Raw genomic sequence first — 14,222 nt, forward strand, 5'->3', positions numbered from 1 at the left:
CCCTTCAAAACAAGGTATATTCCCACCAAACTCACCACCACCAATAGCAAAGGAACCTACTAAGGCATCAGAAGCAAGGGCAGGTACAATCAATACCAATTCTTTATTTGGGTAATTAAGCCCCTTTAAATGGTTCTTCAGTTGGTTATGCAGATGCACCAGTCAATGATGAACTTTCACCAGCTGTCCCAACAGCATCAGCAGCAGTAGATACAGTAGTATATTCGGTAGCATATCGAGTGCCCATTTGAAATCCGCCAGTACCAGATCCTCCAGGTATGGATTCAGCTGACCCAGTAGTAGTTTATCTTGAATCATCACCATCCACGAGAGCAACAGGTATAGAGGTAAGGGCTTCTTCGGTTGCACCAACCATAGAGTTTACCATAGTAGATACGGTTACAGAACCTTAACCGTTCATTGTAGACTACCCGTCGTAGCAATTAAAGTAGATCCCAAACCTCTAGATACATAGTCGATCTTATTTTAGGCGCAGAGGAGCGAGCAGCAAAGCAAACAGGAGTAGAGACAGTTGAACCCGTTCTAGATCCCGGAGATCTATACCCGTGAGTATATTAAGTTTTAGAACCAATTGATCTTGATCCAGTTTCTCCATACCCATATGGAGTTGACCCTGTTTATTGAGTTTACCGAGTCAAAGAAGCACCTTGTCCTGCAGGAGGAGAGACAGAGCTACCTTTCACTTAGAGAGCTAGCTGGTAAGGAAGGAGGGAAAGGGTGGGTTGGATAAGGCATTGGGTCGGTTGGAGAAGGAAGGTCAGTAAGGAAATATCTAAGGACAGTAAGGTAAATAATTAGACTAGAAGGTAAGGTCTCTGACCTACGATTGAAAAAGGATTTTTAGACATCTAAAGACTTTAATCTGTCTTGTGCTTTTACTCGCTAACTCATTAACGACTCGTCTATTTTCTCTATATATACGAGTCAATACTTTGGTCAGCTGATTCAATGGGTGCATTCACTGGTTCTTAAGCTACAGGATCCCCCTTTGAAACTGGGCGAAGGGAAGCCAATTGCAGATCGAGACCCATCAGCGGAAGCACAGGCAATTGACCCCGTTTACCTCGCAGCAATCGACAAGGGGCAGTCAGTAGGTGAATGTTGTTGACGGAGGACCTTGTGTAAGCGTGAATCTATTGCCCTTAGTAAACGGGTTATGATTCAACCGCTGCTACCTATGCCTTTGTTTCCACCTCTATCTAGTCTTTCAATGCCAAGGAAATAAGTCCTTTCCGAAACCTTTTTTCGGAATTACGGCCAGCCATAGAACATTGATTCATGAAGACAACAAACCAGCATTGTCAGGAGATTCATCGATTCCAGTCAACATTGATAGAATAGAAGCCCAACCAACATTATAGGATGGATACCTACTTGCCTGAACTGTGAGTGCCTCCCTTATTGACAACCCTACCTTTTTGATTTCATGGATGGATGCCATAACCCCGACATGCCATAATGCAGCAATTTGGCCTAATAGCATCGCAACTTCTTGAACCTGATAGACCAATATCTGATTAGCCCAATGCTAACCATGAAAAGAAACAAATTTTGAGTGGGCAAGAAAGCTTCCAAATAAAGGTCCGGAGGGCTTGCGCTTCTGAGGGCAAGGACTTTTTCGACACTAAAAGTTGAAACCTTAAGTCAAACACGATTTCATAGGCAGGGAGAATCAAATTCCAGAAGGCTAATAGTCAAGAGAAGTACTCTGCCCCTCTCTCCAGCCAGTACTATCACTACGAAGGCCCTGAACATCTCGTAGTTCGGTAAAGCATCTCCTCTTCCATTTAGAAACCTGAGGCAAGGTTTTGACTAGTGGTTTTACTCTCACCTACCAAGAAGCTGTTGTAAAGTAGGCATATATATATCGTAATGTAAGTGAGTTACTTCAACTTACGTGTTTCAATTGTTCTCCTGTGATTCCCAGTCTCCTATCTATGAGGATCCTAAGTTCATTGCTTGAACGATCACTTGGAGGCTAGTCCCCCTTGTATCTATATATCTAAGCTAAATTAGAAGTGTCATTCTATCAAAATAGCGATATATGCCCAAAAAGTAGCAGACAAGTCCTTTTTCAAAATTAAAGGGTGGAAATAGATCTTTCTTGGCTTTCCACAATTCCTGCTGCGATAGGCCCTATCCTCGTAGTGGGGGGGAGGCGGGCACTAAGTAAGTAGTGGGACAGAGGGGCTAGGTCAGGCACATTAAGTAGTTAAGTAGCAGGACACCCTCTAGTCTAACTAGCCCATCCCACCACCAACAAGCAAGCAAGCAAAGGAATGAATCGGGATCCAATTGAAAGCTTATAGAAAGGCCTTCCCAAACTCCCCCTCTCCCTCGCCTCGCCTTCCCCCTCTCTAGCTGCCTACTCACTTAAGCTGTGTAGCTTATTTCTGAGCTGAGTAGTGATTCTTCGGTAACCTAGCGATCGAAAGCTATCTTCGGTACCCATTGATTGGAAGGAAATATTTGGGCCTTACTTCATGAACTGAAGGCGTTGGCATGAAATGTTTGGGGCTTGCCAACGTACCCTACCATATATAAATCCTTCCCTCTATACACCCATTCATAAGGCACTGATGGTTCATAAGGCACTTATCAAACATTGTAATGAATCTATTAGGGGACGTGAAGCTTAAATCGATCGGGCAGGGAAGCTTCGATCCCACACTTCCTGGTCTAAGCTTACCGTTGGAGAGATAAGGTCCCGAGTCGTGATAGGCTTTAGATCCCAAGTAGTTATAGGCGTATGTTTCATTAGCTTATTCTATTCAGTTTGTAGTGTATTGGGGGTTATTAAATTTTGACCATAATGCTAGGAGTAAATGGGACAGCCTCCCCAGTACGGTAAAAACATAAATAGCAAAAAGAAGTGCGCATATTATTCCTTGCCCCTGGAGGGACAAGCGGCTTCGCACCTTAAAATCCATCTTGTTGTGCTCTCAAAAGAACTCCTTCCGGTTTAATAGAACTAATCAAACGATTTGAATTGATTGAAGCAACACCAGCAAGAAGGGCAGAGGTCCCTATGTCTTGAGCACCATTAACATCACCAGTAAGAGAGTCAGTAACAGATAGAGATCCACCACCTAGTAGGTAGGATAATTAATTGATCCAGGAGCAGCAATATAAGCATAGGTCTCACTCAGGCGCATGCTAAGGAGATCGGTAGGGATAATTCTAGGTGAGTTAGGGTCATCTACCATGGGATATGCCACCTTTATTAGTTAGGTTAATCTGCCATGGATGCTCTTATATTGATTGGATTTAAGTATCTAAGGGGATAAGTAGACTCAAGATTGTTTCTATTCTCCTAAGATATAGGCTTCCCAGATCAAAGTACTGGTTCCCGGGGGTTGTGGGTTTCTCTATTGAAGGCATTGAACCTTGCCAATAGAGCCAAAAAGAATAGACAGAATAGGATGTCTTATATATGTATTAACAACTGAATCGGAATTGGGAGGATGAAATAAGAAAGAAAAAATATATATATATATATATATATATATATATTGTTTATACGTATTATTAACAAATGAACTTTAGAAAGAGTTTCTTTTGAGGCGGCTATAGCAGGAGGCTTGGATGCGTGAGAGGGTTAACCACTCTTACCTGGATGCTCAGATGTCGGTAGTAGTGCATCAATACCATATCTTTATGGGTGTGTGAAATCTCCCGCTTCTTAATTAGTGGGCGGATCATTTGGTTACTCAACTGCAACAGGATAGGGGTTGGATGGTGTAGTTTCACTGGCCTCAACTGCTTCTTCATTAGCTGGTAATCGTGCTGGGTTCAGAATGAAGGGCTCGCCTACCTTTACTGCTATCTCTTCCATTGACGGAGAATAAGACATGCTTTCACATGGCCCTATGCATAGAGGTGGGATGTATTATACGGCTAGTTGGTCGACATCTTCAAACTTCTCTTCGCCAGATGGATAAGCGGGTGGGGAAGGATGCCCATTTCTTTAAATAGAGGCAGGTGATCAGGTCATAGGGATGGTCGATTCCGATGCTGGGTCACCACAACTTAGATCGCTATCTCGCGCCAGTAGCAAAAAGAGAAAGGAGGAATGTTATTTCATGTACTACATCTAACATGTCGGATTAGCCAAGTGGTCATATTCACTGAGGCTAATATGTTAAGAAGAGACAAGAGTCAGAGGTTTAATAAGACTTACTAAGACAACCAATAAGAATAAGGCTGGGAGGATAGTGACTCTACTACCCCCAAAGGCTAGATCGAGTTAGTTGGCGTAATTACGTATATAATATATATTTGCCATATCGATTGTGACACCAAGTTGGCGCCATACACGAAAGAGAAGACCCCCTACGCGAGATAGGAGAAGGCGATGGCGGCCTTTTAGTTCTTCAAGTTGATGGCGGTGGTCGAATCATGCTTATGCATGATGGCGGCTTTTGGGGTGTTTATTTGAGGGGCCCCAAAAGAGAGTTGTTGATGGCGGCCCTCTCCCGGGGGTCGAGAGTTCGGCAGGATCACCCTCACCCATCGGATGGATGAGCGATAAATCCCTCACCTTTTGAGGGAAGGTGAGCTTCCAAATCGATGGCGGCCTTGACAGTTGAGTGTGCTAACGCACCCTGTTTATTAAGAATGTTGCTTGCGACGATGTGTCACATGATCAAACTGCTTCATATGCACTTACCCTTGGGATGCTTACATCATTTTACCAAGTGGTAGGTTCTGATTGGTCGATAAGATGTCCACATGTCTCTGCTGACGTAAGTACCTTTAAGATGGTGTGCCACCAGTTAACCTGATATGATGCCATGTGTCATCTCCATATTCGTTTGGGCACATACTGCAAGTCTTTCTTAGCCTTCGTCCCAACTCTATCAAATATGCCCGGTCATGGATGAACCCTAAATGTGGTATAATTCATCTTTTAGTAGTGTTGGTCCCATTTCGAAGACCTTGCAAATACCTTAACAAATATGTATAAAACCAGAAGTTGAACCTGACAATGAAGCAAATTTAGTTCAATTCCCAATTCCCTGCCGGGGACATTAATGCCATGCTTCGGGTTGACTTATTGATTCAGGGTTGAAATGGCCTCTATAGGCTATTGAGGGGCTTAATGGCTTATCTCTCTTCCCCGTGCTTTTCTCTCTAACGCTCGAGGAGATATCTTTCCTGTACTTCTATCTCTTTCCCGTGCTTAGAGATCTTTTTCGTACTTTAGAATGAAATTTGTCAAACCTTAGTAGTGGATACACCCAGAAATATTTTGATATAGGGAGGGTCTGGCCTTGTATCCTTACCTTACCGAGCTTGTCTATCTATAACTGTACGAATTGTAATACTTCTTATTTAGGTCATATTCTTGACTAATGAGTAGACTTATTTTTTTTTTTTTACAGAATCGGGTACTTATATATTATAAAAGCCAACAGAACACTGTTCTAGTACATAAGGATAATAGGTGTGAGAGCTGAGGTCCAAAGGCGGGTGCGCAGACCCTGTTTCCTCGTTGCTTCTCTTAGTTAAACAGAAAGAAAAATAAAAACGGCTGAATTGCCTTACAAAGGATCCACCTAACCAGCAAAATTTGCAATACATGATAATTAAGGGAGATTTTGAGTGGCGGAATCTTCAGGAAGCGGGCCTCTCCTGATGCTGGCTTTTGTTGAAGCCTCGGCGTGGGGACTCTGAGTAAGGGAACGAATGTATTCTATTGCCTCCTCCAAGTGACTGCATCTTTCTCTCAGCGTTTCGATCTCGGCCTTTCTTTTCTCCAGCTGTTTTCGCTTTGAGTTCCTATCTGCCTGGTAATCCTCCTTCAGCTCATTGAGACTCTTGGTCAGGCGGTTGATCGTGAAAGTGTGAGTTTTACACATAGTGCAGTCCTTATTGTTGAAAATCTGATCGAGGGGATTGCTGGCCTGAGCCTTGGCGGAAGTCTGACCCTGTTGATCGGCCATCCTTGCTGGTTGACGATGATAAGGCGGGCCAAGAGAGGGAGGAGCAGACGTGGGGAGAAGATGAGATAAGGAAGCTGAGAACGGAATTGCGCAGAGTGGGCCGAGGAGTGCCAAAAGGGCCTGGTGATCTCTGCTGCACCTGTTGAACCAGCTGTTAGCGAAACTAAGCACACGAAATAAGCAAATAACAGTTACCGCTGTCGAGGAGCACTTGTTGCCTTTCTGGAGGGGGCGATCCGCTGCAAAAGAGAGTCGCCACCTGAGGATTTCGCGCAGCCCAGTAACGATGAAGTGGGAATGGTAGCTTTGAGCCGAGCTGCTATTTATAATTTGAAGAGGAGTCCCTCCTTTCGTGTGCTGAGTCTGAGAAGGCCTGCTCATGAAATGATTGGGATCTTCAGGAGTGATCTTGCTGCACACAGGATGCAAGTCGAGGCAGAGGGACAAAAAAATGATGCAGAGGATATCTGCTGAGAGGATCTGAGGCTCGTGAGGGGAGAAGACTGATGATGTGAGGAGCGGAGTTAAGGGCCTGCTCTTAGAGGAGAAGAACCAATTTGGACTTTCGAGGGGATAAGACATGAGGGGAGAGGGGACAGGAGGAAATCAATCTCGGGCAAGGCGGGATCTGAGAGCAAAGATCAAATCTTGTTTCAGGATCGAGATGCGAACTCCAGGATGGCGGCGGCGGGGATTGACTGATGAGTTAGAGGGAAAATCACGAGAGGGGTGAGGAAGCAATGATCTGGGAGCAGAGGGAAGGACGAAGCCTATGGGATGATTGTTGATGCGATAGATTCCAGAGACACTGATCTTGCAAGCTGTATGACAGCTAGGGATCTTATGGAATCGCCCTATCATAAGTTTCTTCATTCTCGCGGACCTGGCCTTGTTGCCTAGTAACCGCCTTGCTGGCTAAGGAGTCGGCCTCCGAATTGTCTCTCTCAAGACGTGCCGGAAGGTTACAGCACCCAGATTTTTGATATTTTCCATGATTCTCCTTCTTATGTTGTTGAGGCCTGCCTTGCTGAATTCCTTACCTGTGACCATGGCTGAGATGAGAATGGCCGAATCCCCAATAATGATGGTGTTCTTTAGGCCCAATCTGGAGAGAATTTCGGAGCCTAGAAATAGACTGTAGGCTTCCGCTGTGTTGTTCGAGGCCTTACCAAGTCCCCATTCATAACTGCAGATGGGAATCCCCTTTTGGTCTTTAATTGTGCCTCCTGCGCCTGCTTCACCGGGATTATTTTTTGATGCGCCATCAAAGAAGAGAAGGGGCCTGTTTTGGTTAGAAATCCACTGTCTTACCTCTTCTTTAGTTCCCCTGAGTTTCCAGGTGGAGGTCTTCTGTTGAGTTTTGTTCTGAGGAGGAGGGCTCTGCGAATGATTAATGTTGAAATTACTGTACCAATCTCTTTCCTCTTGTGTCCAATCCATCTGGTCTGGGGAAGCTATGAAATTGGCGCTGACTGCTTCAGCAATGTTTGCAAATGTCTTTGCTATGACATTGTCTAATTTGGGCATTTTGTTTTTGAAAACGTACTTGTTCCTAGCCAGCCAGAGGTTCCAGCATAATGTGGGAGGGATGCACTTCCAGACCCTAATTAAGTTATTCTTACCCTTTCTTGAGTAGGGGAAATCTTTCTTCCAGTTCTTCTGCAAGTTTTGTATCTGAGCGGGGAGTCCCCTGATATCCAAAGGCCTTGTTATCTGATTCCAACATCTTTTGGCGAAGGGGTAGAGAAGGAATGAGTGCTGGATAGACTCTTCCTCTGAATGGCAGAAACAGCAGATCGACGGGCCTTGTATACCTCTCTTCCTCAGATTCTCGGCTGTGAGAATTTTCCCTTTTAGGAGGGTCCAGTTGAAGTGTTTTACTTTTGGGAGGCATTCGTTCTTCCATGCAGCTGTGTGAAGATTCCATTTTGGCATGGGGATTGAGTTTTGCAGATATTTGTATCCTTCTTTTACTGAGAAGGGCCCTCCACCAGTGTCCCAGATGTACCTGTCTTCATTCTCCTTGTTGATTGGTACTGATCCAGAGAGAGAGAGCTTCAGGGTAAGCCAGAGGTTTTTGAGGTCCTGCGGAAGTTGAAGGTTTTTCCATGTAAGCCACCTATTTTGGTTCCACAGAGATATGTCAAAGAGTGTGAGTATCCGTCTTTCCTCCATCCACTCTTGCAAGGGCCTAAGATCTTGAAGGAGGTACCTTGGCTTGGAGTTCATTATTCTATCAGACCAGATTCTAGTGTTCTTTCCATTGCCTGGGAGTTTGGAGACGTTTTCTCTGAAATGTGCCAAGACTTTCTTGATGAGGCGCCACACCGGAGTGCAAGGCCTGTCAGCTATTGTATCAATAAGGATGTTGGAGTTTGGACCTCTGAGATATTTCCTTTTGATTGTCTCCACCCACCACAAGCCGTTTCCTGTGAGGATCCTCGAGATCAATTTGATCCCTAAAGCCTGATTGGATAGACTTGGGATAAGGAAGAGTGACTTGTTCCCATTTGACGAGGCTGAATTTCTTCGTGTCCTGTTTACCTCCCTGCCAGAGGAAACTTCTCATGATGAGTTCCATATGTTTGTGGATGCTAGCTGGAGCCATAATGATCGCATATTGGTAAATTGGGAGACCTGAAAGAACCGACTTTATGAGGATGGTTTTGCCAGCTAAGTTTAGCCAAGAGGCACCCCAGCTCAAGAGGAGGCCTTTCATCTTTTCCATGTGGTTTGTCCAAACCTCTGCTTTAATGTGTTCCTTGGCCAGGGGCAAGCCCAAGTAGGGAAAAGAGCTCCAGTTTTTTTGGAGAGGTATGTCTAGAATTTGGGCTATCCTCTGCTGTATCTGGTCGGGCACATTCCAAGTGTACAATTTACATTTTCTGTTGTTTAGTTTGCCTCCGGAAGCTTGAAGGAAAGCATCCAGAACTCTTTTAAACCTCCTAGCCATCAGACTGGATCCTCCCCCGATTAGTAGAGTGTCATCCGCAAATAGCGAATGGTTGATCTCCTTGATTCCTCTTTCAATGCGGATTCCTGTGATTTCTTTTTTTATTGCGAAGGTTCTCTAGATGAATACTCAGAGCTTCCGCCATGATGATGTAAAGGAAGGGAGAGAGGGGGCAGCCTTGCCTCAAGCCCCTGGAGCTTCTGAAGAAATTGCTAGGGCGGCCATTGATCAGCGGGGTAGTCCATGGGTTGGAGATGCATCCGCTGATGGTGCTAATAAAGTTGGGGGAGAAGCCAAATTTTTTTAGGACTGCATGTAAGAAAGAGTGGTCCACTCGGTCGAATGCGTTAGCCATGTCCAGTTTGATGATCATTCCACGTTCTCCTCTATTGTAGCTGCTGTGAATGGCTTCCTGAATTAAAATGACATTATCTATAATCTGCCTCTTAGGAACAAAGCCCCCCTGGTTCTCTGAAATCAGAAGAGGAAGGAAGTTCTTCAGCCTATTAGCAATTATTTTTGTAATAATTTTGTATGAAACATTGCAAAGCGAGATAGGCCGGAACCTATCGAATGATTTGGGATTTGCCTCCTTGGGAATCAGTGCTATATGCGAAGATTTTGTGTTGTCCCCCAACTTATGTTTTTTGAATACATTTTTTACCATTCTCACAAAATCTTTCCTTATGGTTTCCCAATGCTGCCTATAAAATGCCACTGTAAAGCCATCCGGCCCTGGGGCCTTATCTTGCTGCATGTTGAAGGTGGCTTCTTTGATTTCTTCTACTGTAGGCTCTTGCTCCAACTTGCGGTTGTGCTCCTCTGTGATTTTACTCTCTATTACACTTAAGAATGCATCGCTGCTATGTTGTTGGGGATCTGCCGAGAGAAGAGCCTTGAAGTGATGATGTGCTGCGTTTTTTATGTCTTCTTGCTCCTTCAGCTCCCTCCCTTCGACTTCTATTTTATCTATCTGATTGCTTGCCCTTCTAATTTTAACATTATTATGGAAGAATGAGGTGTTTTTGTCCCCTGCTTTCAGCCATAAGCAGCGAGACTTCATCCTTTGTTCCTCCTCTTCTATACGATTTTGCCTGTAAAGCTCTTGATACATGTTCTTCTCCTTCTCTAGATCTTCTGCTGTATGTTGCATCTGCTCTTTTTCTTTATGCCATCTATCCATTTCTGCTATCAGTTCTGTTTTCTTTTTTCTGTCCTGGATTGCTTTCTCCCGTGCCCATTGCTTTATTGCAGTCCTGAGATGTTTTACCTTTGTTTCCCATACAAAATGGGGTGAGCCTATAACTTCGATTGCCCACTGTGTTCTTACCAGGGAGCGGAATTCCTCATTGGAGTCCCAAGCTTTGTTGTATTTGAACGGGAGAGGGCCGAAGTTGATTCCTTTATCCAAGGTGAGAACCACTGCCTTGTGGTCCGATGCTGTGCCGTGAATAATGTAGCTCCTGATTGCTTGGAAATGTTCAGCTACCCCTTCCTGGATTAGGATCCTGTCTAGCCTTTCTTTTATGTTATGCGATCCTGTTCTCTTATTAGTCCATGTATATTTGCCGTTTGACAGTGGGGTGTCGATCAAGTTGAAGAGCTGAATGATGGCTTCTAGCTTGTCTCTCGATGGGTCTGCATGGAAGTTCCTGCCATATTTTTCCTCCACCTGCCTAATAAGATTCAGATCTCCCCCCAAAATTAAATTGCTGCTGTGGATGGAGGAGAGATCTGCTTCTATCGAGTTCCAACAGCTGACTTTATCTCTGTAATGGTTAGGGGCGTATATATTGTAGATGTGGTAAGCTTCTTGATTACTTTTGTTCCTTAGATCTGTTCTGATCCACCAGTTGCATAGCAAGGAGTTGGTGATTTCCCACTTATTTTTGTTCCATAGTGTTCCTATTCCTCCTGAAGCCCCGTCTGAACCTTTTGAGATACCTGAGAAATTTTTGAATCTTTGGGTTTGAAGTAGAAATTCCTACTCGGTAGTTTTGGTCTCCTGGATTAGGAGAATGTCTGGCTGTTCCTGAGTTATTAGATCTTTGATTGCTTTCATCTTTAAAGAAGAGCCGATCCCCCTACAGTTCCAAGAGACCAATTTCATTATGAGTAGACTTATTACGTATAGAATAATCCGTCTATATATCTTGATTAGTCTAAATAATCTTTCATGAACTAGAAACCTGTACTACTAGATCAATGGCTTGATTCGTTGGGTTGGGTCCGCACTACTGGGTAAGCACTTGTACCCTTGCAGGACCTATAATAGCAAGCCAAGCCATCGAATTATCTCACCTGCCAAGCCAAGCCATCGAACTATCTCACCTGCCAAGCCAAGCCATCGAGCTATCCCACCTGCCAAGCCAAGCCATTGAACCATCCAATAGCTATTCTCGCAAGCTACCTTTCTTTCCCGCAATAATAGGGTCTTTCTTTCCTGCCCATATCAACGAACTCCCATCAAATCGCACCCAGGATGTGTTGTTCACGCTGTATTTTTCGTTTCCATAAGGTAAGTATTCAAGTGACTTCCTGCTCGATGAGGCAAGGCTTTCTAACGACTCCCTTCTTTTTCTTAGGTCGGTCAAGACTGAGCGGAGCAGGGGTGAGTGAAACTAAGTAATGACTCCGAGTGGTAGCGAGTCCTTTCCTCTGGTATTAGGGAAGCTTGGTTGTTTCAGTCCCTAGTTTGGAGCTTCCCGAACTAGTAGCTACACTTGCCAATAGGGTTTGATATTCCTTATTGTATGACGTATCCATACGTGCCTACAGGTTCAAATAGTGATTTTCTTGTACTTGACTGAATGTCCTCTTCGGTAAAAGGTGGTACATGCTTGTAAGTAATGAATGAGAAACTGATTGAAGATGTATATCACTTTTTTGAGTATGATCAGAAGGTGATTGGGATGAATTGGGAACAAGGCTTCTTGATAAAAGGATCTAATAAGTCAAGTTTGAGTTCTTCCCTTCCCTCTTTGACTGAGTAGCAGCCACCCTGCCTGGAGTTGACTGGAGATGCGGGCGGGGCCTCTATATAAGGTAATAGATGGATGCTTTGTGTTGTCCATCTTCCTCGGGTAAAGGAAGGGAAGAGGTGTTTGAAGAGTGCTTGCTAGGCAAGCTGGAGGGCACTCTTCTACGAACCAGATCGAAGTAACTTGCTCATATACAATACATAAAATATGAATTAGCTTTATTCACGGACTTCCTTATCACAGTCAAGGCGTAACTTAGATCTATATTCCCATTCCAGCTAGCTATAAATCATTTTCAGCCCCTTATGAATTTTTTATTAATAAATGAATGAAAAGGCTATGAATTGATTATTCCTATCCATCCTCCGCCTTCAGCTTCAATTGCCCTTTTTTTGTCACCTGCAAATAGATCGATTTCTCCCCACTCGAATAGAAATAGTTATTCCTCTTGACCTGCTGCATCTCGTTCATTAAAGTGCTACCAGAACTCGTCCTGTCGCTTCGTCCATATCTCTCTTGGTCGTCCAATTGCTTCGATCCGATCTCCCGCTTTATTCATATTTACCCCTACTGTGAAACTCCTAGGGATTGTACTAATGGAATTGGAGTAACCCAGTTCCATTCATTGGTTTCCAGTTTCCTCCCATCCATTGACTTACTTTCACCGCTTCTTTACCTAGTTCCGGATTAGGCTTACGCAAAGGAAAAGGCTGCTACTCACTAGTGACCAATTCTATAGCTTTATCCGAAGCTCGATACCACCCATCCCTATGTCATTTTCTACTGTTAGCCGCCATTGGGTAGTCCACCTTGTCGACCATAGATCCCAGTTACCTCCATCTATATGCCCTGCATTTTCTAACTATTGAAATTCCCAGCTACCTAAAGCTTTTCTTCTCCAATTCGATCGGCTTACTCCAACTCGATCGTTATTGCTGCATTTCCTTTCCAAGCTTTACCTCATACGTATAACTATCCCCTATATGACAGGATATGCTGGTGGGCCGGGACCTAAGCATGCTGCCCCCCCCCATACCAGCCGATCCACCACTTCAAATCTTAGTCTCGGTACATTAATGACAGGGACGAGGGGCCAGATCCATACGGTCGTCGGATGCTGGGAACGAACTGGGTGAGCCTGCTCTGTGATAGGGACTGTGTTACAGATCGGGCGCGCAACACTGCGAAGCTCTGGCTTTAGAACAAGTATCGAACCACCCTCTTTTACCCCCTGCCTTTGTTTCTGCTACTCGATCTGCTACCCCTGATGCTAGACTGGGGTATACTCTGAATGATAGCTATAGATCTGGAAGGGATGCTTCTAGGTAAACTGAGTAATCAACCGGTGGTGCTGGATCTTTCCTAAATGCATCTAGCTCAGCATCTGATGGATCTGTTGGAACTTGATTTGTATATGGTGGATCTCTAATGAATGGGTATGGATTTGTATATGGAACTGTAACTGGAGCACGTGTGAAACAAAGCATAGAAGCTCGGATAAGGTGGACGAGGGCACAATGTATGTCTAATTGTCTCTGATCATCGTGCAGGATTCCTCGACGATAGATGATGCTTGAGCCTGAGTGATTGTACTAAAGAAACTACCTTAAAGAATAGTAAGGTCTTTTTTTTAGGGGGCAAGGATGCGTAAGTAGGCTTGACCACCGGGAAAGGATGCGTAAGTAGGCTTGACCACCGGGAAAGGATGTGTAAGTAGGCTTGACCACCGGGAAAGGATGCGTAAGTAGGCTTGACCACCAGGAAGGGATGCGTAAGTATGCTTGACCACCGGGAAGGGATGCATAAGCATGCTTGACCACCGGGAAAGGATGCGCAAGCATGCTCGACCAACGGGAGAGGAATAATATCGATCCGGATAAGCAAAAATTTTGATCGCCGGATCGACCTGGAGAAGGGAAACCTCTTACTTAAAGCGAGCTAAATTCGATCACCATCGTTCCTATCTGCCAGCAAACAACCAGCTCGCCATGCCAGAAAGAAAAAGGATTTGATCCGGCCGCAATAAAGGGCAGGAGTCTACCTCCTATTTCTTTTCTCTTTCAAAGGTTTGTTGCAGGATATTCTGACATTCTTATTCCAGAACATTTCTTTTCGGTAGCCCTTTCAGCTCTCTAAAGAGTCTGGGCAAGCAAGAAAACGAAGGGTAGTAAACAACGCTGATAAGGCAGCCAGATAGATCGCCAACAAACTTAGCTTTGAATAAGATCAACAATGGGAAGAGTAATAAGATCGACCTGTAACCGTGCAGAAAGAAAAGCTATCCCCGATCTCCTTCAACCTGTTACTACTACTTATCAAATT

This window comes from Pinus tabuliformis, chromosome J (genome assembly GCF_031772625.1).
Source record: "Pinus tabuliformis cultivar Carrire ecotype Pingquan chromosome J, CPIR1, whole genome shotgun sequence".
NCBI lineage: Eukaryota > Viridiplantae > Streptophyta > Pinopsida > Pinales > Pinaceae > Pinus > Pinus tabuliformis.